Below are 25,795 nucleotides of genomic sequence, written 5' to 3' on the forward strand. Positions count from 1 at the left end.
TAATCCCACACGTGCATGATGACAACATTCACGGACATATCAATAATTTCTTTCCCTCTCACTTATCTCAAAAGACTATTCTGGCAAGGGTTCTAGAGATCTTAACTTCTAACTATTTTTCCCACCACTTTCACACCTGTATTCAAACTAGCTTCACATACGTACACTGAAATTGAAATTTATATTTAAAACAGAATCTTCCCACAGTTCAGTGGTTATATACACTACAAAGTGGGACATGGTGGATCCAAGATTCAGTCGTTGGGCTACGCTTATGTTGGGACTTAAGCTGATTTCAAATGGTCTACTTCTTCAGGCTAGACAGGGAAAATACGCTCACATTTGTCAAACAGGCAGGATTACCACGAGTATAAAAGTTATGTGTACATGCTGGTCAAGGACAGGATCAGCAATAACGGCCATGGGAAATGGTTGAATATTCTGCTGTTATTCACTCCTCCGGCTCATATAAAGGGCAGCCAGTTAGGTGAAATACCAGGGGACAATTTCACAGTATGAGTCACAATCTTCAGCTGCCGAGAGATTAAAAGAAGAAAAATAAACTCGAAATGCAATTTTAAAAAAAAGAACTGAAGCTGCAGGACAATAGAATTACGGGACAGCTGTAGGCAGATTCTAGCAGTTGATCAATATCTGGCATATTCTCCTTCTGTGTCTGCATTGTTACCTCTGGTGTCCCCCCAAGGATTCATCCCTGACCTCTCCTATATTTCAACGACATGCTGACCCTTAGCTACATCATCCGTGAAAGCAAACAGTGTCAGTTTCCGTATGTACACTGACGACACCCACCCACACCTCACCACCATCTCACTGTCTCCATATTGTCAAGACTAAATATTCAGACTGAAGCCATCATCTTCGGTCCCCATCACAAACTCCGTTCTCTGGCCACTGACTCCATTCCTCTCCCTGGCAACTGTCTGAGGCTCAAATAGACCATTCTCAACCCTGGTGTCATATCTGACTCAGAGATCAGCTTCCAACCACATATCTGTGGAATCACTAACACCGCCTATTTCCACAATGCCTGTCTCCATCCCTGCCTCAGCTCAGCTGCTGCTGAAACCCTCATCTATGCCTTTGTTATTTCCAGACTTGACTATTCTAACTCACTCCTGGGAGCCTCCCACATGCTACCCTCTGTAAACCTGAGGTCATCCAAAACTCTGCTGCCCTTGTCCTAACTCACACCAAGTCCCCTTCACCCATCAGCCCTGGGTTCGTTAACCTACACTGGTAACCTGTTAAGCAATTTTAAAATCCTCATCCTGGTTTTCAAATCCCTCCACGACCTTGCCTCTTCCCTCTAATCTCCTGCAGCCCTCTAGCCCTCCTCTTCTGTCCTCTTGAGCATCCCCAATTTGTATCAATCCACCACCGGCAGACATGTTTGCAATTGTCAAGGCCATAAGCTCGGAATTCCATCCCTAAACTTCTCTGCCTCTCTTCCCAACTTTCCTCCTTTAAGACACTCCTTAAAACCTACCTCTTTGACTAAGCTTTTAGTCATCTGCCCTCCTATCTCATGTGGCTCTGCATCAAATTTTGTTTGATAACGCTCCTCTACAGCACCTTAGGATGTTTTACTGCATTAAATGCACGATACAAATACTAGTTGTTGTTTTAACACCTGCAAGAGACTGTGTGAATGAATGATCTCATTATTCCAGTCACCCCCAACAGAAGAACCTACTGCACGCACTTTTGCAGAAAAAAGATATAGAGAGGCGTAAAAATTAGAGTTTGCATGATCTCTTTCTCAAGATTGACTCTTTCAAATACTCCTTTTGTTTGACCTGTAACATGGGAGAAGCAGCTCACGCTGCAGTAACACCCTTATTTTTTAGCTCCAACACGACTTAAGAAGCTCAACACCATCCTGGGCAAAGCAGCCCACTTGATCCCAACCTCCAGTACCTTAAACATTCATATAAAAGCAAAATACCGCGGATGCTGGAAATCTGAAATAAAAACAAGAAATGCTGGAACCACTCAGCAGGTCTGGCAGCATCTGTGAAAAGAGAAGCAGAGTTAACGTTTCGGGTCAGTGACCCGAAACGTTAACTCTGCTTCTCTTTTCACAGATGCTGCCAGACCTGCTGAGTGGTTCCAGCATTTCTTGTCCTTAAACATTCATGCCCTTCATCACCGTCACACAACAGCTGCAGTGTGTACAACGTGCAGTGCAACAACTTGCCAAGGCTCCTTCAACAGAAACCACTTGTTTGGAAGCTATCACCAATAAGGACAAGGACAAGGGCAGCAGGCACATGGTAACACCCCCAAGCTGGCCTCCAAGTTGCATATCCTCTTGACTTGGAAATACAATCGGCATTCCTTCATCAATCTCTGGGTCAAAATCCTGAACGTCCCTTGACAGCACTGTTGGAGTACCTACACCACATGGACTGCAGCAGTTCAAGAAGGTGGCTCACCACCATCTTCTCAAGAGCAATTAGGGATCTGCAAAAAATGCTGGCCTTGCCAGTGACAACCACATTCCACGTGTGACGGAAAATGGAAAATATTAATTTTGTCGTATGGAACACTGCCGGAGACTTTTTTTTAAACTGGACATCATTACAAATAATTTTGAAAAAGCAGAACAGAAGAGCTAAAAATGTCCGTACACAATGTGCATATGAGAAGCCAAAGGCCGGCTGGGAGACAGAGGCGATTACCCAGTCTAGCAGAACAATAGGGGTGCACACTAATGCAATCACCTAGAATGGTTTTTGTCAATGTTGGTTGTCAAAAGCCATCCACACCCATTGATTTTCAAAGAGCCAATCCCCCCACCACCAAGTATGTGTGCACAGCTTGAGAGGAGAACTTTGAATTTCAAAAAAACCTTCCAGAAACTTTTGTTTCAAACCAAGAGGTGGTCACATGACATAACTGCCTGTTTGACTCAGAGTTTGTGAATTGAGCCTCTGAAAGCATACAGTAACTAAACTCCAAGAAGGAACATCTCTCCTCTCTCCAGCAAAGTCCCAGGAAAGCCTCAGCTACAGTTAAACCTCAAATCTACAGATCCTCACAGTCTTCAACAAGCAGGATGGATAAAGACTCTCTTCAGCCTTCCAGAACCAGAGAAGCAAGCCTGAATTGTGCACGTGGCCCAGCAAGAACCTCAATTTCAACTAAGGACACTGGGACTACTCTTCAGTATTTAAATTCCATTTTTATTAAGGATTCTACTCCAACCTCCTAACTCTGTTTATTCCCTGGCATATGAATGAGAGCGTGAATGTGTCACGTATTAGTAATTTTAACCGGTTTAGAGTGATAAGGTTAATAAACATACATCTTTCTTGTTTAAACTCAAGAAAACCTGTCTGATTGGTTCATTTACAATAATAATTAGAGGAGCAAAAGCAAATGCTCACTAAGGTGGTAAATTAAATCACTGTTTAAAAGATAAACCCTGTTGCGGTCAAAACAGAGAAGGGTGAAAGGGGAGCCCGAGACCCCTTCCTCACTTGGTCATAACACATGAATGAATAAAAATTCACAGTAAACATTTTCCATTCTTTTTTCTTTTCTTGCAAAAATAAATACAAAAGCCTCGTAGTACTGCTTTTACTACAAATTTAATTTCAGCTTAAGTCAAGTCCCAAATTCATAGTAGACATATTGGTACCAATATTGTACAGCAAAAGAAGAAAAACAGACTTGCAATTATATAGCATCTTTATCACAGTACCAAATCATCAGAAAATACTTCACACAATGTATTACTTTTTTTTGGAGTACAGTGTTATGTAGTCAAACATGGCAGCTCTTCTGCATCAACAATGTCCCACAAGCAGATGAATGATTACTTTATCATTTTAATTTTGGTGGTATTGGCTAAAGGAAGAATGTCGTTGAGGACAGCAATAAAAAGTTCCTTGTTCTTATTTGGTACCATGGCTTCTCTAGCATCCAGCTTCAGTACTGCATTTTATCTTGAGCCTAGATAATGCACTTAAATCGTGTCTTGGCATTTGAACCTACAATGTTCATACTATACTGAATGCTAGTTATGTAATGCTCTTAACTTCTCGCCTCAAATTGCTCCCTTTACCACACAAGTCAAAGAGCTTTAAAAAAAGTACTCCAACCTCGATTTCAAAACGAATGCTCTAACAACTTGCATTTATATAGTGTCTTTAACTTAGTAAAATATCCCAAGGTGCTTCACAGAGGCATGATAGAGCAAAATTTGATACCAAGACATATATGCATAGATTAAATCAGGTGACCAAAAGCTTAGCCAAAGAGGTAGGTTTTAAGGAGCATTTTAAAATAGGAGAGGTACAGAGCCAGAGAAATTTAGGGAGGGAATTCTAGAACTTGGCACCTGAGCAGCTGAATGTACAGCTACCGATGGTAGAGTGATGTAAATTAGGGATGCTAGAATTGGAAGAGCACAGAGATCTCAGAACGTTGTGGAGCTGGAAGAGGTTAGAGATAGGGATGGGAGAGGCCACAAGGGAATTTGAAAATAAGGATAAGAACTTTAAAATCAACGTGGGGAGCCATTGCATGCCAGGGAGCACATGGGTGATGGATGAACAGTATTTGGTGTGAATTAAGAGGGTGGCGCAGTGGTTAGCACTGCAACCTCACAGCTCCAGCGAACCGGGTTCGGTTCTGGGTATCGCCTGTGTGGAGTTTGCAAGTTCTCCCTGTGACTGTGTGGGTTTTCGCCGGGTGCTCTGGTTTCCTCCCACAGCCAAAGACTTGTAGGTTGATAGGTAAATTGGCCATTGTAAATTGCCCCTAGTTTAGGTAGGTGGTAGGAGAATTGAGGGAAGGTGGGGCTGCGATAGGGAATATGGGATTAATGTAGGATTAGTATAAATGGGTGGTTGATAGTCGGCACAGACCCAGTGGGCCGAAGGGCCTATTCAGTGCTGTATCTCGCTATGACGCTAAGATATGTGTAGCAGAGTTTTGGATGAGCTCCAGTCTATGGAGGATGCACAGTAGGAGGCCAGCCAGGAATTGTAACGTCCAAGCCGAACCCAAGTTCCCTCTAAAGCTTCCAAACTCATAGCCCCAAAACCCCGGACAGCCCGCTTCTACCTCCTTCCCAAAATCCACAAACAGGACTGTCCCAGCAGACCCATTGTGTCAGCCTGCTCCTGCCCCATTGAACTTATTTCTTCCTATCTTGACTATCTTTTCTCCGCTGGTCCAGTCTCTTCCCACCAACATCCGTGACTCTTCTGACGCCCTACGTCATTTTGACAATTTCCAGTTTCCTGGCCCCAACCGCCTCCTCTTCACTATGGACGTCCAATCTCTCCAAACCTCCATTCCCGACCAGGACGGTTTAAGGGCTCTCCGCTCCTTCCTTGAACAGAGGCCCAACCGGTGCCCATCCACCACCACCCTCCTCCACCTGGCTGAACTTGTTCTCACATTGAACAACTTCTCCTTCAACTCCACTCACTTCCTTCAAGTAAAAGGTGTCGCTCTGGGTACCCGCATGGGTCCTAGTTATGCCTGTCATTTTGTGGGATATGTCGAACATTCCTTGTTCCAGTCCCACTTAGGCCCCCTCCTCCAACTCTTTTTCCAGTACATTGATGACTGTAACGGTGCCGTTTCCTGCTCCCACCCCGAACTGGAAAACTTTATCAACTTTGCTTCTAATTTCCACCCTTCTCTCACCTTTACATGGTCCATCTCCGACACTTCCCTTCCATTCCTCAACTTCTCTATCTCCATCTCAGGGGATAGGCTGTCTACTAATATCCGTTATAAACCCACCGACTCCCACAGCTACCTCAACTACACTTGTTCACACTCTGCCTCCTGGAAGGACTCCATTCCATTCTCCCAGTTTCTCCGTCTCTGACGCATCTGCTCTGATGATGCTACCTTCCATGACAGCGCTTCTGATATGTCTTCCTTTATCCTCAACCCAGGATTCCTCCCCCCACTGCGGTTGACAGGGCCCTCAACCGTGTCCGGCCCATTTCCCGCACCTCTACCCTCAGCCCTTCCCCTCCCTCCCAGAACCGTGATAGGGTTCCCCTTGTCCTCACTTTCCACCTCATCAGCCTCCATATCCAAAGGATCATCCTCCGCCATTTCCGCCAGCGTGATGCCACTACCTAACGCATCTTACCCTCCCTTCCCGTCAGCATTCCGAAGGGATCGTTCCCTCCGTGACACCCTGGTCAATTCCTCCGTTACCCCCACCACCTCATCCTCTTCCCACAGCACCTTCGCCTGCAATCGCAGGAGGTGTAATAGCTGCCCATTTACCTCCTCTCTCCTCATTATCCCAAGCCCCAAACACTCCTTTCAGGTGAAGCAGCGATTTACTTGTACTTCTTTCAATGTAGTATACTGTATTCGCTGCTCACAGTGTGGTCTCCTCTACATTGGGGAGACCAAACGCTGACTGGGTGACCGCTTTGTGGAACACCTCCGCTCAGTCCGCAAGCAGGACCCCAAGCTTCTGGTTGCTTGCCATCTCAACACTCCCCCCTGCTCTCATGCTCACATTGCTGTCCTGGGATTGCTGCAGTGTTCCAGTGAACATCAACGCAAGCTCGAGGAACAGCATCTCATTTATCAATTAGGCACACTACAGTCTGCCGGACTGAACATTGAGTTCAATAATTTCAGAGCATGACGGGCCCCCCATTTTACTTTTATTTTTAGTTTTTTTTTTCTTTTTCCTTTTTAAAATGTTTTTTTGTGTTTATTTTATTTCACCTTAGTTTGTTCAGTTTGCTTACCCACTGTTTTTTTCATGTTTGTACTTGCGGATGTTCAATTTTCAGTCCGTTAACACCCTTTATGTACTAATGCTTCGTCTTTCAACACACCATTAACATATCTTTGCTCCAAGACCTTCTGGTCAGCTATTCTGTGACCTTGTCCTATCTGCACCTTCTCCTTTGTTATCTCTTGCCCCACCCCCCACTTTACTTGCTTTAAACCTTTTACATTTCTAATATTTGCCAATTCTGAAGGTAGATCACGGACCTGAAACGTTAACTCTGCTTCTCTCTCCACAGATGCTGCCAGACCTGCTGAGTGTTTCCAGCATTTCTTGTTTTTATTTCAAGTTTTGAAGGACTAAGGATCTAATTGCTTTTGCTGCAAGTCTTGAGTTTAAGTGAGCAGAATATGAACATTTCATATTCCCATTAAAGTTTACTGTAACCTTCATGGAAACATAGCACACTATCAACTGGCAAATTGACACCCTATACTTCCTCTTGGCTAACATTGAATATTTTTAAGGCGGAAGCAGATAGATTCTTGTTGGGCAAGGGAATCAAAGATTGGGGGTAGATGGGAGCGTGGAATTCGAGACAGAAAAAGATCAGCCATGATCTTATTGAATGGCGGAGCAGACGCAACGGGCCGAATGGCCTACTTCTGCTCCTAACTCGTATGGTCGTATTGCCAGTCAAACCCATGTAAACAATCTGATATTAGAGGGGAAAAGTAGGCCATGCACTCTGAGCACTGTAGATACCTCTGAAACTTCCAGCATCACTTCATGAATATGGAGTTTACAATTCAGCAAGATGACCAGGTAGGCTCTTGACTTAAATCAGCCTTCAACTTAAATTTATGCTGCATTCACAGTACAACAGCATAGGTTTATGTTCTCCCTTGTTATTTTATTTGCATGATAAACACACGCTCATGATATTCTTGCCTCTTACTCTCGTCGCTCGTTGCCTGTAAAGCACTTTGGGATGTCCTCAGATCATGAAAGGTGCTATATAAATCCAAGTGCTTTCCTATAGAAAAGGATAGGTACAGCAAGACTAAACTGTTTCTACATGACTATATTAATAGTGTTCAGTAAAGTCCATCTTAAAACAAAAGGCATAATTTTTGTATGATTTTCCAACCATTCAATTTGAATATCAATAATTAATTGAATGAAACAAGTGGGTTAATTTGCAACCACACCACCCCCCACCCAAAAAAAAACTATTGTGGATGTATTTTGAGAAGACAGATTAAGGATTTCTGTACACACTGCCAAGAAATGTTCTCATTAATTTAGCTATCCTAAAATGGATACAAACCAGACCTAGATGCAGCCAGCAATAAACTGGACATGGCAGCCAGCTACCTTTTATTATGAACACAGTTCAATTTTCTGAAACATTGGATAATGGTCAAAATCCCTACTACTGCACAACGTAAATGAAAAACTAGAAAACTGGCAATCCAATAACCAAACAGCTACGCCATTCAGGGGAGCCTTCACACATTTGCTTCACTCACCCAAACTTGAATCCTCTCTCCTTCATTTTCTAACACACAGCACACACAAATAACAAAAAAAAATTAACTAAGCCTTATGACTTAGTATACTGGAAACACAATTTGCACTGGCATTTGCTTAAAGGTAGATGCAAATTTTAGCAGCATTGTCACCAAATATATGAAATGTACTGACATCAATACACTATCGAAAAAATCCCATTTAAGCCAGCAGGCTTTAAAGTTGGACAATATACTTCTTCCATGATATACTTAATTCATCACCTCAAATTGCTCCCATGTCCACCAAACCAGTAGCAGACCTGTAACCACCTATACTTCACATCTTGGTGTCATGATAGCTTAAAATAGTATTGCCTGGTCTTTTCAGCTCAAGTACCTAGTACCTAACTCTATTTTACCACTACATTTGTTGTTCAAGCTCCAATAAAATCACAAACTAATATATTCCAGAGAACAGCATGTGATGCCTGACAAATACTGTCTTAAAGTGGGGTGGGGGTGGGGGGTGAGGAAGAGAGTGTGTTGGTCATAATTCTTCAAATTTGGTGAAGAAATTTAACAACTATTTCAATTACTGTATCAGTTTACAATTCCACAATGCTAAAAAGGACATCCCCTGTAGAAAAATGTCCACCAAATTGGATTAGTTGCTTATCATTTTAGAGTCTAGGTAACATCTAAATGTCATGCCACTGCACTTACGCAATTTATTTAAAACCAGAACCAAACAAACATCAACCTTTCTCAAAACCTGAAATCTTCCAAGCTTGTCCATGCATCAGATGATCTAGCACAGGTGGAAGATTACAAAGAACCTATATTCAGACAAGCTGAAATTATAAGTGTCTGCTGGCAAAAAAAATCCCTCATCATACTATTAAGCAAGATTGATCTTGGAATACAGTTGAACTCTTGAAACTTAACTGAAGCAAGTCATTTCACTTTCCCAATTAAACACAATTTTTAAAGTAATATTCATTCATGGGATCTGGCCACCACTGCAAGGCTAGTATTTATTGCCCATCCCTACATAACTTCGCAAAGGTGGCGGTGAGCCGCCTTCTTGAACTGCTGCTGCCCGTGTGGTGAAGGTACTCTCACAATGCTGTTCAGTAGAGTTTTCCAGGATTTTGATCCAGCAACAATGAAGAAACAGCAATACATTTCCGAGTCAAAATGGTGTGCGACTTGGAGGGAAACTGACAGGTTGTGGTGCTCCCATGTGTTTGCTGCCCTTGTCCTTGGCAGTAGAGATTGTGGGTTTGGAAATATCTTAGACACATTTAATTTTGAATCTGGTAAAACCTTTTCCCAGAAGATTTAATGCCCAGTTAGGCAAATCTGCCCACTGAAATGTATTAAAACATGAGTGTTTGAATTGGAGCAAACAAAATCAAGCAGCAGTTAATATCCAATTGACAATCACTGCTGCTGCACATTTATTCCAAAGCTTTTACGGATCACAACCAGAAACAGAATAAAAGCCCTACAATAGTTGAATTCCAATATATGTTGGTTTATTGACAACTTATCCTAATATTTGCTACTACTGTCTAGTCACAAGCAAAATAAAAGCTTGCAGTTAAGCATTAAGTTGGAACATTTCAAAATGTAATGGCCTTAATTTTATTTTTGCTGTTGCAGTACAATACGAACAGCAGTTTATAGTAAATAAAACAGTGCGTCCCTCACCTGTTGTAGACAAATTACACTGCACATAATTTCAAATGCTAGGCCAATATGCAAAACAGAAAAGCAAAAGCATCTACATGCAATGACAAAAGAAAATCCATGTTCTCACCAACTATAAATAAAATGCAGTTCAATTTGGAATTAAGCAAATTTTGCTTATACTCCTTAAAAAAAAAGCTGCATTTAAAAATTTAACTGCATTGCACATTTTCAATTCCCTCCAGACTTTTGAGCATCAGAGATCAAATAAAGTACACCACACTGCGAGCCCGACTGACAATCTTAAATTGGTTGTCAGCATAATTCTTAGCACACTGAGGATTATTTAGCAAATGTTGTCCAATCGCGGAATCACATCCAACGTTGGACATTGGGTTTTCAGTTTTGCAAGCACGGGCTGGTAGGGTACGGCCTGTACCTTGCCCGTTGCAAAACTTCCGGCCAACATTTGCTAAATAACCCGCAGTGTGCTAAGAATTATGCTGACAACCAATTTAAGATAGTCAGTCGGACTCGCTGTGTGGCGCTTTTGCATGTACTGGAAGCTACATATATGAATACATAGAGCCCTGTTCTCTGCAGCCTGTCCACAAGTCAGGAGTGTGATGGAATACTCGCCACTTGCCTGGATGGTTGCAGCTCCAACAACACTCAAGAAGCTCGACACCATCCAGGACAAAGCAACCCGCTTGATGGCATCCCATCGACAAACATTCACTCCCTCCACCACCGACGCACAGTGGCAGCTGTGTGTACCATCTACAAGATGCACTGCAGCAATGCACCAAGGCTCCTTAGACAGCACCTTCCAAACCCGCGCCCTCTACCAACTAGAAGGACAAGGGCAGCAAATACATGGGAATACCACCACCTGCAAGTTCCCCTCCAAGTCGCACACCATCCTGACTTGGAACTATATCGCCGTTCCTTCACTGTCGCTGGGTCAAAATCCTGGAACTCCCTTCCTAACAGCACTGTGGGTGTACCTACCCCAAATGGACTGCAGCGGTTCAAGAAGGCAGCTCACCACCACCTTCTCAAGGGCAATTAGGGATGGGCAATAAATGCTGGCCTGGCTAGTGACGCCTACATCCCATGAATGAATAAAAAAAAAATAGAAAGAACATGTACAAATATTGCGCCTGTTTCAGCTAAACAAAATAAGTGACAGCCATTCGCTGGTTCATTCCTCAGGGCAATGCCAATTGACCAGAGTCAAGCGGCCGGATTTAAATTTCAAACAAAGCTGAGCAATTAACTTTCAGTCACCGTAAACTGGTGCATATTCCATAGCAACGCCTTTACCAATCAGATTCCACTTGCCAACCAATCAGCACTCTCTTCTTATGCAGTATAAATTTGTTGCTTTCCCTTACATTGGTATTCTTGTCCTGATGAGCGCAAGATGAAAAGCTTTGACAAAATGTCTCTATTTTCAGCAATACTCAAGTTCTGTGCTATCAAATGACTACTAAGATGGAAATGTTGGTCCAACCTGAACTTTTATTTTGTTGAGTGCCAGAGATTTCTATCCATTAGCAATGCTGAAGTTTGATTTGTAATTGCAAAAGGGTTGCCACACTTACATTTATTGCTTATGAGAGAATAATAAGTGCATAATCAATTTGGTGCACGAGAAAGCAGCCTTGGTCAGATTATCATCTCATGCACATGGAACAAAGTTTGAATTTCATGCTCGAGAATACCAAGGATACTCATACTGTACCAAACTGTTACTCCAATTTTAGTAAATAAAAATGCTTTCCATGTCAACTTACAGGCACAATGTAATGTTAGCTAAAATCTTCAACAAGCTGCTGTGACATACAGTCTTCAAGGATAGTTTGATACTGTTCAATACAGGTACGAGTAGCATGGAACTGATGTCAGTTCCTGTCTCATTTCACAATGATAAAGCAAAAAGAAAATCTGAGATTGGGGAAATGAGGAAAGACAACAGTTGCAAGCTGCAGAGTTTCCTTTTATAAAAATTTACATTTTTCTTGCATTTAAAATTGACCTTGATTTGTGAGTCATTGAGCCAAACACTTTTCAAAGTAACTCGATTTGAATGAGGTTCACTAAAACTGCCAGATTTTTATTTCTATTGCAGCCTGCTGAAATCTAAGAACACATTTGAAATGTGATTTGACGCATTATGAAATAGCTATGGAACGTGCAGAATACTGAAAATACAAGTGAGATTAAATTCAGCTTTGAGAGATGCTATTTGAAGTGAATTCATTACTATTCCATCTCTTCATTTTCTTACCCCCCTCCTCTGTGGACTCACACTAGAATACTGTTCCACAGGCATCAGTCGTGTTTCCAACCCAGGCAGTGAGCATAGATAATAGACAGTGAGTGTCGATCAGCACGGTAAAGCATCAGGGGAAATGGGAGGGGGGATTTAGATTGGTGACAACTGCAACCAAGCCTCATCCTATCCTCACTCAGTGTTCACATGGCCACATTCTAACAAGAGTCACAACACATTGAATGAAATTCCCTGGCCAATTTTTCTGCTCCTTGGTTTAGTAATACAAAGATCATAACTCTGCCCACTATTAGTAACCAACAGGTCTGTGATCATCTTGGTACGGTTCTAATCTCATAAAATGTTTTCATTTCTGATGCCTCAGCTGCTTCAGCAGTAAGAAGTCGAGCCACGAAGACCAGGACGATCCCAGATTCCAATCCCAGTTAGTCCTCAGCAGAATCGCAGTAAATCTGGTGCAACTGGTTTCCACATATCTAGGTTAGGGAGGATAAAATCATCCAGGGTTCTGGCTTGTTTACTATTCAGTAATGCTTGCTGGAAGTGTATGTGACTGGTTGCCAGGGGATGAATGATATGTTGGAGCTTGGCTGTGATGGCTGCCCATGGTACAATGCCCAGACAACTCAATGACTAAGCTCATGCGCGAAGGGCCACCAACTTCTCCAATGGTTCTGCAAATTTATTCAGCAAGCTGCTGAATCATGCACACTAGGCAGGTGCCTGGCCTGATCTCTTGTTTCTGCTGAGCTAATTGATTTCAAACCAGGGTTACTCTAAGTGCAGTAAAATTATCTTCATCCTTCTGGATTACAATAGACCTAAAATGAATCAGAGTTTTGCTTCTATTTACTACCTCCTGGCATTGTGTGGGTGTCAGATGAGAACAGGATTTGGATTGGCAGCATGATCAAACAATGTGCAGTTAAGACTCATGTATGAAGAATGACCATCAGATATCAGAAAAATGGTTTATGGGATATGGGAAATGGATGGGTATTTAGGATTAGAACAATTTTCCTACTTGGAGGATAAACAGCATAAACTAATTAGGCCAAATGGTCAGTTTACTTTGGTTCCTGCAAATATCTCTAGCTGCCACCTCAGGTTAAGTCACAGGGTGCAGTATCTTTATGCATTGCTCAAATCTAAGCTCAGTTTCCTTCCTTTCCCCCCACATCCTTAAGTTTCCAAACCAATTTAATCTTAAACACTGCTCGTCTCTACCCCTACTTCTTCCCATCTGTCACCAAAATCTCCTAAGCCCTTATCACTGGAAGATTTGATTTATCCAAAGCTTCATATATTGGCATCCTCATCTTCAAATTCCTGCATGGCTTCACCACCACACCCACCCCCCTCTTCCTTCCACAATTTCCTAAAGCATATGTTCCTTCAAACACCCTCCGATTAATGACCGACTTCTTGTTTCCAATTCTCTCTACTTCACATTGGTGACTGCTCCTTCATGCATCATTCCCAACTCCAAACTCCCTCCCTCAGCATCTTTTTCTGGTCATCTCACTTTAATATCAATAATCTCCCAAAGGTACTTTCCTTTGACTATAGTTCTATCACTTCCAAACTCCTTTTCTCCTCTCCAGTTTCCCTGTGAAGAGGAGAAAAGTATCTCTCTTTATGGGAAGGGTACATAGAAATGTTGCTGTTGAATAAAACACACTGGTAGTACAGTAATTTCATTAAAAGCAGGAGACACTACATATCCAGAAATGAAATAGTTTAAAATACAGTGACATCTGAGGTAGAATAAGTGTCATCTTCGAAATAAGTATGAATATGTTATACACACCAAACTCTAGTCTTTTTAAGGTTAGCCAAGTAATTGGAAAATATAGTTGTTTTAAATTGATATCTTTTTAACCATCATAAAGTACAGTACTTCAAAGCTCAAATCCTTGAAGGTATCTTGCTCCTTCTACACCTTTAAAGACAGTAGATCCACTATACCTTTATCCAATTACTTTTAATAAATTCCACTTTGGCTAAGATCTAGACCACTCCCCAGTTACATTCCAAATCAAGTTTAGTTTCCAAGTCTTACACGTAATGTTCCTGCAAAACTACACAATGCAGTTTACTGGTTATGGTACATTTCACATACAAGTACTACAAGCTGAAAAGGGTAATTCACCTAAAAAAAAAAATATTAAACCTGCATTAAAAATAGTATAGAAGAGAGATTTTGAATAAATGATATTCTGCTCAAGTATTCAATTAGCTTCGAGAAAAAATCCAATATGTGACCCAATGAAAATTTCAAATAAATTCAGTAACATAACAAAACATTTTACAAAACTGTAGGAAAAATGCATTTTTCACATCACCAGTCTAGCGTTTTGGGGAAAACTCATCCCACAACAAAATCTGCATTTCCTCAGCAAACCTTCAGCTTGAAACATTGAAACTTATGGCATTAAGGAAAGAAAAACTACCTAAATTTTTAAAAATCTTTTCAACATTTGACTTTCAGCTAACAAAATAATTACTATGTCCAACACTCCTTTTCCTGATTAAATTTTTAATTTTTAAAAAATATTTTAAGCTAATCAAGGTAAGTAATGTTACTGCCAGTTTTAAGCTGGTGATAACATAACATATGAAATTAAAGCAGGCAGTGTTCCCTCTCATATTTTTCCAAGTGCGCGGCCACGCATGCTTGATAATTTCAAGGGGTCCACTTGTGTGTGGCCTGCACAGGTTTTTCAGGTTAGTGCGTGGCTGCTTTGAGGGAAGACTGGGAAGAGTAGGCCATACGGCCCCTCAGGCCTACTCTGCAATTCAATATTATGGCTGACCTTTGACCTCAACTCCACTTTCCCATCTGATCCTCATATCCCTTGATTCCTTTAGAGTCTAAAAATCTATCGACCTAGCAATCTCACAAGTACATAGAATGGTTACAGCACAGGAGGAGGTCATTCAGCCCATCATGTGTGTGCCAGCTCTCTGGAAGGGCAACGCACCTAGTCCCACTGTCCTGCTTTTCCCCAGCCCTGATAATTTTTTTGCTTCAAATAATTATCAAATGCTCTTTTGAAAGCCATGATAGGTTTTTCACAGCCAAATGCAGAATAAGGACCCTTCTATTCTTCCCTAACAATATGCCTCAGGCCAGGTATCCTGTACTGCAATTCTTCTGCACGGATATATTTCCATTTCCCTCAACTGCCATTCCGTTGCTCCTGAGTGAGACTGTCAAATAGGGATGGTTTTGTGCTGTAGGCCCATGGCTACTTGGAGCTCATTTCAGATTGGAACTGGACTGAGACCTTCCTTACAAAGATTTTCATTCCATCAGTCTGAACTGGATTTGAAAGCAGGATCCAGAAGAAAAAGGCCAGTAACTAACACACAGCGCCACCCAGTTTCACCCTCCCCACCACACTTGTGGGAAAAAGAAATATAAAATCATGTTGCTTGATGTGGGGCTTCTATGGGGACATATCAATTTATAAAAATCCTTGTGCGTATTGGAAATCTCAAAACCAAAATACGCTAAATTTGACCCTAGCTATTTGCTCAAACAAGCCTAAAGAGTTCAGATTTAAAGATTTTGATCAGACTGTCAACATAACAATGTAATTATTTCTCAAGAAAAAAAATCAAGGCTCATCTGCATCTCAATTCCATTTTCTTGCCTACCTTTACTGAATAAAAACCCAACTCTCAGGCTTGAAAGCTTCAATTGTCCCAGCATCACAGCTTTTTAATACAGCAGAGTTGCAGATTTGTACTACCCTTTTTGTGAAACAGTGCTTCCTGATTTCACTTCTGAATGGCCCAGCTCCAATTTTATTAAGGGAGACTGCTTGAAGTTTCTAGGTGCTGCAGAGAAAGAGCTCAGGAACAAACTAAAATTGAAGGAGGAACTAAGGGGCCGACAGATGGCAAGAAAACAAAGGAAAGAATATGAGATAAAGAAAGCAAAGAAGGAGCCTGAGGAGGGAAACTTGAAATGAAGGACAATTAACAAAAACAGTAAAGTATTCTACAAAGATATCAGCAAGAAGGACATAGTTAAGTGGTAGTTGTGGATCCTGAAAGAATAGCGAGTTAGCTTAAAATTAATGAAAGTCGGGGGTGGGGCGGAGGGCAACTACTTAATTATTTTAGCGAGAGCGGCGGCAGCGAGAGCGGGAACAGGCGAGAGGAGCCGGGAGATAAAAGGAGTCGAAGCCAGAAACCAGAAGCAGCAGTGAGAGCGCTCTGCTCTGTGGACCTGCTTGACCAGCAAAAATTGAAGTGTGACGTCACAGGAGAGCTGGTAAGTGATTGGTGGGTATTTCTTTCTTCCATTTGAGCAGTGGGAGCAGTGAGAGCGCGAGCCAGGGGGCAGCCGGGAGGGTAAGTTGAGCTATAAAGTACTTAGCTCTTGATTCGGCGGACGTGGACACGGGGACTGCTGGGTAAGTGAAATTATATATTCGGGCAGTGGCTAAACCCGAAACACTACACGGATAGTGTCTCCCACCCATCCTCCTCTAACCAAAAAAAAAAGGACTCGTGTGGGGGTTTGGTAAGGTAAGGTTTTCCTTTACTTTTTATTTTAAATCTCTTTTGTCAATTTAGAGCGGAGGGGATGGAAGCTAGGGCAGTTGCATGCTCCTCTTGCAGGATGTGGGAGGTAAGGGACACCACTTGTGTCCCTGCTGACTTCACCTGTGAGAAGTGCACCCAACTCCAGCTCCTCACAGATCACGTTAGGGAACTGGATGAACTTTGGATCATTCAGGAGGCTGAGGGGGTGAGAGAGAGCAGTTATAGGGAAGTAGTGACACCTAAGTTACAGGAAAAAGGTAGCTGGGTGACAGTCAGGGGAAGGAAAGGGAATAGGCGCACAGTGCAGGGATCCCCTGTGGCCGTTCCCCTCAATAATAAGTAAACCGTTTTGGATACGGTTGGGGGGGGGGGGGGGGGGGCGGGGGGGAACGACCTACCAGGGGAAGGCCACAGCAGCCAGGTCTCTGGCACTGAGCCTGGCTCTGTGGCTCAGAAGGGAAGGGGGGAGAATAGGAGAGAGATAGTGATAGGAGATTCAGTGGTTAGAGGAACAGACAGGAGATTCTGTGGTGGCGAACGAGACTCCCGGATGGTATGTTGCCTCCCGGGTGCCAGGGTCAGGGATGTCTCGGATCGAGTCTACAGGATTCTTAAGGGGGAGGGGGAGCAGCCAGAAGTCGTGGTACACATTGGTACCAATGACATAGCTAGGAAAAGGGATGAGGACCTGAAAAGCGAGTACAGTGGGTTAGGTTGGAAGTTAAAAGGCAGGACGAGCAGAGTAGTAATCTCAGGATTGATACCGGTGCCACGTGCTAGTGAGGCTAGAAACAGAGAGCGAGTGCAGCTGAACACGTGGCTACAGAGCTGGTGTAGGAGGGAAGGCTTCAGATATGTGGATCATTGGGATACCTTCTGGGGAAGGTGGGACCTGTACAAGAAGGACGGGTTGCATCTGAACTGGAGGGGCACCAATATCCTGGGCGGGAGGTTTGCTAGAGCTCTTCGGGAGGGTTAAAACTAGTTTGGGAGGGGGATGGGAACCGGAGCTATGGATCAGTGGATGGGGTAGCTGTTGAACAGGCAGATACAGAGTACAGAGAGTCTGTGAGGAAGGTTAGACAGTTGACAGGGCAAAGTTGCAGCCAGTGTGATGGGTTGAAGTGTGTCTATTTTAACGCAAGAAGTGTCAGGAATAAGGGTGATGAACTTAGAGCATGGATCAGTACTTGGAGCTACGATGTTGTGGCCATTACGGAGACGTGGATATCACAGGGGCAGGAATGGATGTTGGATGTTCCGGGGTTCAGATGTTTCAAAAGGAATAGGGAGGGAGGTAAAAGAGGTGGGGGAGTGGCATTGCTAATCAGGGATAGTATCACAGCTGCAGAAAGGGACGTCGTCGAGGAGGGTTTGTCTACTGAGTCAGCATGGGTGGAAGTCAGAAACAGGAAAGGAGCAGTCACTTTATTGGGAGTTTTCTATAGACCCCCCAATAGCAACAGAGACACGGAAGAACAGATTGGGAGGCAGAATTTGGAAAGGTGCAGAAGTAACAGGGTTGTTGTCATGGGTGACTTCAACTTCCCTAATATTGATTGGAACCTCCTTAGTGCAAATAGTTTGGATGGAGCAGATTTTGTCAGGTGTGTCCAGGAAGGTTTCCTGACTCAATATATAGATCGGCCGATAGGCTATGTTGGATTTGGTGCTTGGCAACGAACCAGGCCAGGTGGCAGATCTCTCGGTGGGAGAGCATTTCGGTGATAGTGATCACAACTCCCTGACCTTTACTATAGTCATGGAGAGGGATAGGAGCAGACGGGATGGGAAAGTATTTACTTGGCAGAAGGGGAATTACAATGCTATTAGGCAGGAACTGGGGAGCTTAAATTGGGAACAGATGTTCTCAGGGAAATGCACGACAGAAATGTGGAGGTTGTTTAGGGAGCACTTGCTGAGACTGCTGGATAGGTTTGTCCCGATGAGGCAAGGAAGGGATGGTAGGGTGAAGGAACCTTGGATGACAAGAGATGTGGAACAGCTAGTCAAGAGGAAGAAGGAAGCTTACTTAAGGTTGAGGAAGCAAGGATCAGACAGGGCTCTAGAGGGTGACAAGGTAGCCAGGAAGGAACTGAAGAATGGACTTAGGAGAGCCAGAAGGGGACATGAAAAAGTCTTGGCGGGTAGGATTAAGGAAAACCCCAAGGCGTTCTACACTTATGTGAGGAACAAGAGGATGGCCAGAGTGAGGGTAGGGCCGATCAGGGATAGTGGAGGGAACTTGTGCCTGGAGTAGGAGGAGGTAGGGAGGTCCTTAATGAATACTTTGCTTCAGTATTCACTAGTGAGAGGGACCTCGTCGTTTGTGAGGACAGCGTGAAACAGGCTGATATGCTCGAACAGGTTGAGGTTAAGGAGGAGGATGTGCTGGAAATTTTGAAAGACGAGGATAGATAAGTCCCCGGGGCCAGACGGGATCTTTCTTTGGCCTCCTTATCTCGAGAGACAATGGGTAAGCGCCTGGAGGTGGGCAGTGGTATGTGGAGCAGCGCCTGGAGTGGCTATAAAGGGCAATTTTAGAGTGACAGGCTCTTCCACAGGTGCTGCAGAAAAATTTGATTGTCGGGGCTGTTACACAGTTGGCTCTTCCCTTGCGCCTCTGTCTTTTTTCCTGCCAACTGCTAAGTCTCTTCGACTCGCCATGTTTAGCCCCGCCTTTATGGCTGTCAGCCAGCTCTGACGATCACTGGCAACTGACTCGCACGACTTGTGGTCAATGTCACAGGATTTCACGTTGCGTTTGCAGACGTCTTTAAAGCGGAGACATGGACGGCTGATGGGTCTGATACCAGTGGAGAGCTCGCTGTACAATGTGTCTTTGGGGATCCTGCCACCTTCCATGCGGCTCACATGGCCAAGCCATCTCAAGCGCCGCTGACTCAGTCGTGTGTATAAGCTGGGGATGTTGGCCACCTCGAGGACTTCTGTGTTGGAGATACGGTCCATCCACCTGATGCCAAGCATTCTCCGGAGGCAGCGAAGATGGAATGAATTGAGACGTCGCTCTTGGCTGACATACGTTGTCCAGGCCTTGCTGCCATCGAGCAAGGTACTGAGGACACAGGCTTGATACACTCGGACTTTTGTGTTCCGTGTCAGTGCGCCATTTTCCCACACTCTCTTGGCCAGTCTGGAAATAGCAGTGGAAGCCTTTCCCATGCGCTTGTTGATTTCTGCATCTAGAGACAGGTTACTGGTGATAGTTGAGCCTAGGTAGGTGAACTCTTGAACCACTTCCAGAGCGTGGTCGCCAATATTGATGGATGGAGCATTTCTGACGTCCTGCCCCATGATGTTCGTTTTCTTGAGGCTGATGGTTAGGCCAAATTCATTGTAGGCAGCCACAAACCTGTCGATGAGACTCTGCAGGCATTCTTCAGTGTGAGATGTTAAAGCAGCATCGTCAGCAAAGAGGAGTTCCCTGATGAGGACTTTCCGTACTCTGGACTTCGCTCTTAGACGGGCAAGGTTGAACAACCTGCCCCCTGATCTTGTGTGGAGGAAAATTCCTTCTTCAGAGGACTTGAACGCATGTGAAAGCAGTAGGGAGAAGAAAATCCCCAAAACTGTGGGTGCGAGCACACAGCCCTGTTTCACGCCACTCAGGATAGGAAAAGGGTCTGATGAGGAGCCACCATGTTGAATTGTGCCTTTCATATTGTCATGGAATGAGGTGATGATACTTCGTAGCTTTGGTGGGCATCCAATCTTTTCTAGTAGTCTGAAGAGACCATGTCTGCTGACGAGGTCAAAGGCTTTGGTGAGATCAATGAAAGCAATGTAGAGGGGCATCTGTTGTTCGCGGCATTTCTCCTGTATCTGACGAAGGGAGAACAGCATGTCAACGGTCGATCTCTCTGCACGAAAGCCACACTGTGCCTCAGGGTAGACGCGCTCGGCCAGCTTCTGCAGCCTGTTTAGAGCGACTCGAGCAAAGACGTTCTCCACTATGCTGAGCAGGGAGATTCCACGGTAGTTGTTGCAGTCACCTTGGTCACCTTTGTTTTTATAGAGGGTGATGATATTGGCATCGCGCATGTCCTGAGATACTGCTCCCTCGTCCCAGCACACGCATAGCAGTGCATGTAGTGCTGAAAGTATAGCAGGCTTGGCACTCTTGATTATTTCAGGGGTAATGCTGTCCTTCCCAGGGGCTTTTCCGCTGGTTAGAGAATCAATGGCATCACTGAGTTCCGATTTGGTTGGCTGCATGTCCAGCTCATCCATGACTGGATATACCCAAGGATATTACGGGAAGCAAGGGAAGAGATTGCCGCGCCTTTGGCAATGATCTTTGCGTCCTCACTGTCCACTGGAGTAGTACCAGATGATTGGAGGGTGGCAAATGTTATTCCCTTGTTCAAGAAAGGGAATAGGGATAACCCTGGGAATTACAGACCGGTCAGTCTTACGTCGGTGGTGGGCAAATTATTGGAGAGGATTCTGAGAGACAGGATTAATGATTATTTGGAAAGGCATAGTTTGATTAGAGACAGTCAGCATGGCTTTGAGGGGGGCAGGTCATGTCTCACAAGCCTTATTGAATTCTTTGAGGATGTGACAAAACACATTGATGAAGGAAGAGCAGTGGATGTGGTGTATATGGATTTTAGCAAGGCGTTTGATAAGGTTCCCCATGGTAGGCTCATTCAGAAAGTAAGGAGGCATGGGATACAGGAAAATTTGGCTGTCTGGATACAGAATTGGCTGGCCCATAGAAGACAGAGGGTGGTAGTAGATGGAAAGTATTCAGCCTGGAGCTCGGTGACCAGTGATGTTCCGCAGGGATCTGTTCTGGGACCTCTGCTCTTTGTGATTTTTATAAATGACTTGGATGAGGAAGTGGGAGGCTGGGTTAGTAAGTTTGCCGATGACACGAAGGTTGCTGGAGTTGTGGATAGTGTGGAGGGCTGTTGTAGGTTGCAACGGGACATTGACAGGATGCAGAGCTGGGCTGAGAATTGGCAGATGGAGTTCAACCTGGAAAAGTGTGAAGTGATTCATTTTGGAAGGTCGAATTTGAATGCAGAATACAGGCTTAAAGACAGGATTCTTGGCAGTGTGGAGGAACAAAGGGATCTTGGGGTCCATGTCCATAGATCGCTCAAAGTTGCCACCCAAGTTGATAGTGTTGTTAAGAAGGCGTATGGTGTGTTGGCTTTCATTAACAGGGGGATTGAGTTTAAGAGCCGCGAGGTTATGCTGCAGCTCTATAAAGCCCTGGTTAGACCACACTTGGAATATTGTGTTCAGTTCTGGTCGCCTCATTATAGGAAGGATGTGGAAGCTTTAGAGAGGGTGCAGAGGAGATTTACCAGGATGCTGCCTGGACTGGAGGGCATGTCTTAACGAAGAAAGTTTGAGGGAGCTAGGGCTTTTCTCATTGGAGCGAAGAAGGATGAGAGGTGACTTGATAGAGGGGTACAAGATGATGAGAGGCATAGATAGAGTGGATAGCCAGAGACTTTTTCCCAGGGCGGAAAGGGCTATCACCAGGGGGTATAATTTTCAGGTGATTGGTGGAAGGTTTAGGGGAGATGTCAGAGGTAGGTTCTTTACACAGAGAGTGGTGGGTGCGTGGAATGCACTGTCAGCAGTGGTAGTAGAAGCAGATACATTAGGGACATTTAAGCGACTCTTGGATAGGTACATGGATGAGAGTAGAATGAAGGGTATGTAGGTTGTTTGATCTTAGAGTAGGTTAAAGGGTCGGCACAACATCATGGGCCGAAGGGCCTGTACTGTTCTATGTTATATGTTATTTTGCTTCAGCATTTACAAGAGAAAGATTTTGGAGCAGGTAAATACTAGATCTGTTGAAAGATTTTTTAAAATATTTTTAAAAGTATTAGTGAAATCAGTTAAGCCAAAGGTGGAGAAAGTGCCTGGACCTGAAGGGATACTTTGAATGAGCCTGGGAAAGAAATAGCAGAGAACCTAAAAATTATATATTGGGGTTTTATTGAGGCTTGAGGACCGGACAGTGGGCAATCTAACATCACCTTTCAAAAAGAGAGAGAGAAAAAAAAATCAGGTTAACTACAGGCCAGTTGGTTTCACATCTGTGGTGGGGAAATTTTTAAAATCTAATAAAGATAAAATTACTAAATTTCTGGATGACGGAGAAAATAATTAGAAACAGTCAACATGCATTTCAGAAAGGAAGATCGTGCTTGACAAACCCGATAGAATTCTTTAAGGATATAACTTATACGATGGATGAAAGCCGCATGAAGCAAAAGGATTTTGTATTCCTTATTTTTTCCCTCTTCTATAAAGTTACTCATGAAAAAGCACAAATGTGGTGGGGAGGGTGAAACTGGGTGGTGCTGTGTGTTAGTTACTGTCATTTTACTTCTGGATCCGGCTTTCAAATCCAGTTCAGACTGGAATGAAAATCTTTGTAAGGAAGGTCTCAGTCCAGTCTGTGTACACAGACTTTCAGAAAGTCTCTTCTTTGGTACATTGTCAAAGCTATTAGAGATTAATGGACGTGGAATTAGGCAAAGGATAATAACTTGGATTAAAAAGAAAATGGAAAATAGAAGTTTCTCAGATTGGTTGAAGGCGTTGCTGAGTTCAAATCGGGGACTGCTACTGCTCACTGTACACATCAAATTTGCCGAAAACATTATAGCATGAAGCATAGTAAATAATTCTGATGGCCAAAGTAACGGGCAAAGGAATACTGATAAGATGTTGGAATGAGCAAAAATAGACAGATAGAATTCAATGTCATTAAGTGGGAGTTAACACATTTTGTTTGGAAAAAAATTATACTTTGGGAGAAGATTGGATTGGAAGAGCAGAGGGATTTAAGGGTCCTAGTTCACAAGACATTAAAAGCAACAACTCAAGTGGATGAGGCCACATTTTTAAATAAAAGTTAACGAAATACTGGTTTTATGACAATATGTATAGAATATAAAAATCAAGAGTTAATGCTGAATTTAGCTAAAGCCTCTGTAAGACCACAGTTGGAGTATAGTGTGAAGTTTTGGGCTCCACATTATAGAAAGGATATTGAAATAATAGAAAGGGAACAGCCCAAATTCACCAAGAAGCTCCCTGGTATGAGAAAAAACACATATGAAGAGAACTTGAAAAACTGGGACCACTTTTGTTGGAGACAGAGCAGATTATGAAGAAATTTGAAAGAGGTGTTTAAAATTATGAAGGGATGGGGCAGAGCAGATATAAAGAGTGATTTAGGAGTCTAGAATGAGGGGCTTAGATATGAAATTAAATTTGAGATCACAGGGTACAAGGTATATGGGAATAGGTTGAACATACAAGACGAGGACAACGGCTCATATGGAGGATAAACACCAATACTGACTGGTTGGGTGAAAGGGCCTGTGTCCATGTTGTAATTGCTGTGGAATTTTATTTAAAAATATGTAGAAGTCAGAGCTTTGTCCAGACAAGTAAATTTACCAAATTTCTTGCACAAAGTAGGACCAGTCAATTACACTAATGCTAACTGCAAGTTCTGATCCAAGTTCAGAATCATCCAAAGGAACAAAGATTGCAGATTGGTTGTGAATTTATGGGATTCGGTGCTCAGGGGGCATGCTGTCCAATACATTAGCCATTAGCCACATTTGGCTAATTGTGAATCAAGATGTTGCTAGTTGCATTTCTGGATGAGTAAATTAAAAAATGAATAATAGACACCATTGTTAAGCATATAATCTCAACACTCACTACCACGGCGTACGTGTACATTAACCTTTTTGTGTGTTCGTTGGCAAAACGGAGAGACATAAAAGTGTGCAAGTGTTCTTGGATTATTGTGAGTGCTTTACCTTCTTGTTTACTGAATGGTGGTAGAGGTTTGCTAAGTAAATGTACATGTTTGAAGTACATTTACCTATATTGGGAGTGTATGCAAATTGCTTTCTACTAACATTAGTGCATGTGGTTAAAACAGTGTCACCATAGCCACACCTGTGGTTAAGTCAGCAGTTTCTACTGCACAACATTGTTTGTTTGTACAATAGGAAGTACAGCAATAACAAAATTACAATTAAAAAGTTAAACATTCAACATTCTATATTTGAGTATGATTTTGGCATCTACTGACACTAAAGAACAGAATTCCTCCATATTAGCTGTCAAAAAGTTATCCAAATCAGAATTTAAACTAGCATGCTACTTCAGATTTTTCTTACCATGTCATTTTTGTTACAGTAATGACTAAACTCTAAAATGGCAACCAGAGCTCTCAGCATGAGAAGAGTCTGAAGTTAACTTCCTCATTAATCTTTCTTTCAACTGTGCATTCACACACACCTTTCTATCTTGTACCTTGAATTTAGGCTGCCTGGATCACTCCATGACTAAACAAAAATAAACTTGGAAATACAGCCTACTTTATAACAATAAAATAAGCAATAATATTGTAAAACACAGAATTCTATTTCCAGGTTAATAGTACATTTGGGGACTGCGATATTCTACTTTGTATAGCACAGGAACCAGTTTAAAATGTAATCCTGGATCAGTAATCACAAAAAAAAAAACTTTGCTTCCATCACTCATTATGCATGTCTAAAAAACATTAGGTCAGTTTTGTGCTGTCACTTACTGAATGAAAATATTCTCAGTTCACATACCAAGACTCTATTTTTAAAAACTGACATTTCTTTGACAGGACAACTATAAAGCATGTTGCACTGAAACCGGTAAGATTCAGGAGCAGGTAATTTAACAGACCTTGTGCACAAGTTAAATGCACCAGTTTTAGTACATTTCAACAGTTACCTCCACGTGGAAGATAACCAAGATTCCTTGCTCCCACAGATGAAATGAACTCCAATTTACAATCCTATTAATTTTCAATTGCTTCAGTGTCCTCACGAAAGCACTGTAACTGTAAGACAATTATTTTCACAGACGCAAAATATCAATACATAGACTGATTTCTACAAAAGGCAGAAGTGTTTGGGAGGC

At 42.9% G+C, this 25,795-nt stretch overlaps 1 protein-coding gene across 9 annotated transcripts in view; it reads right to left on the reverse strand.

Annotated features, from left to right (window-relative positions):
• LOC137371914 (methyl-CpG-binding domain protein 5-like) overlaps positions 1 to 25,795 on the reverse strand; it is a 321,882-nt gene that overhangs the window by 290,985 nt on the left and 5,102 nt on the right. The window lies entirely within an intron of this gene.

The sequence above is a fragment of the Heterodontus francisci genome, chromosome 7 (assembly GCF_036365525.1).
Source record: "Heterodontus francisci isolate sHetFra1 chromosome 7, sHetFra1.hap1, whole genome shotgun sequence".
NCBI lineage: Eukaryota > Metazoa > Chordata > Chondrichthyes > Heterodontiformes > Heterodontidae > Heterodontus > Heterodontus francisci.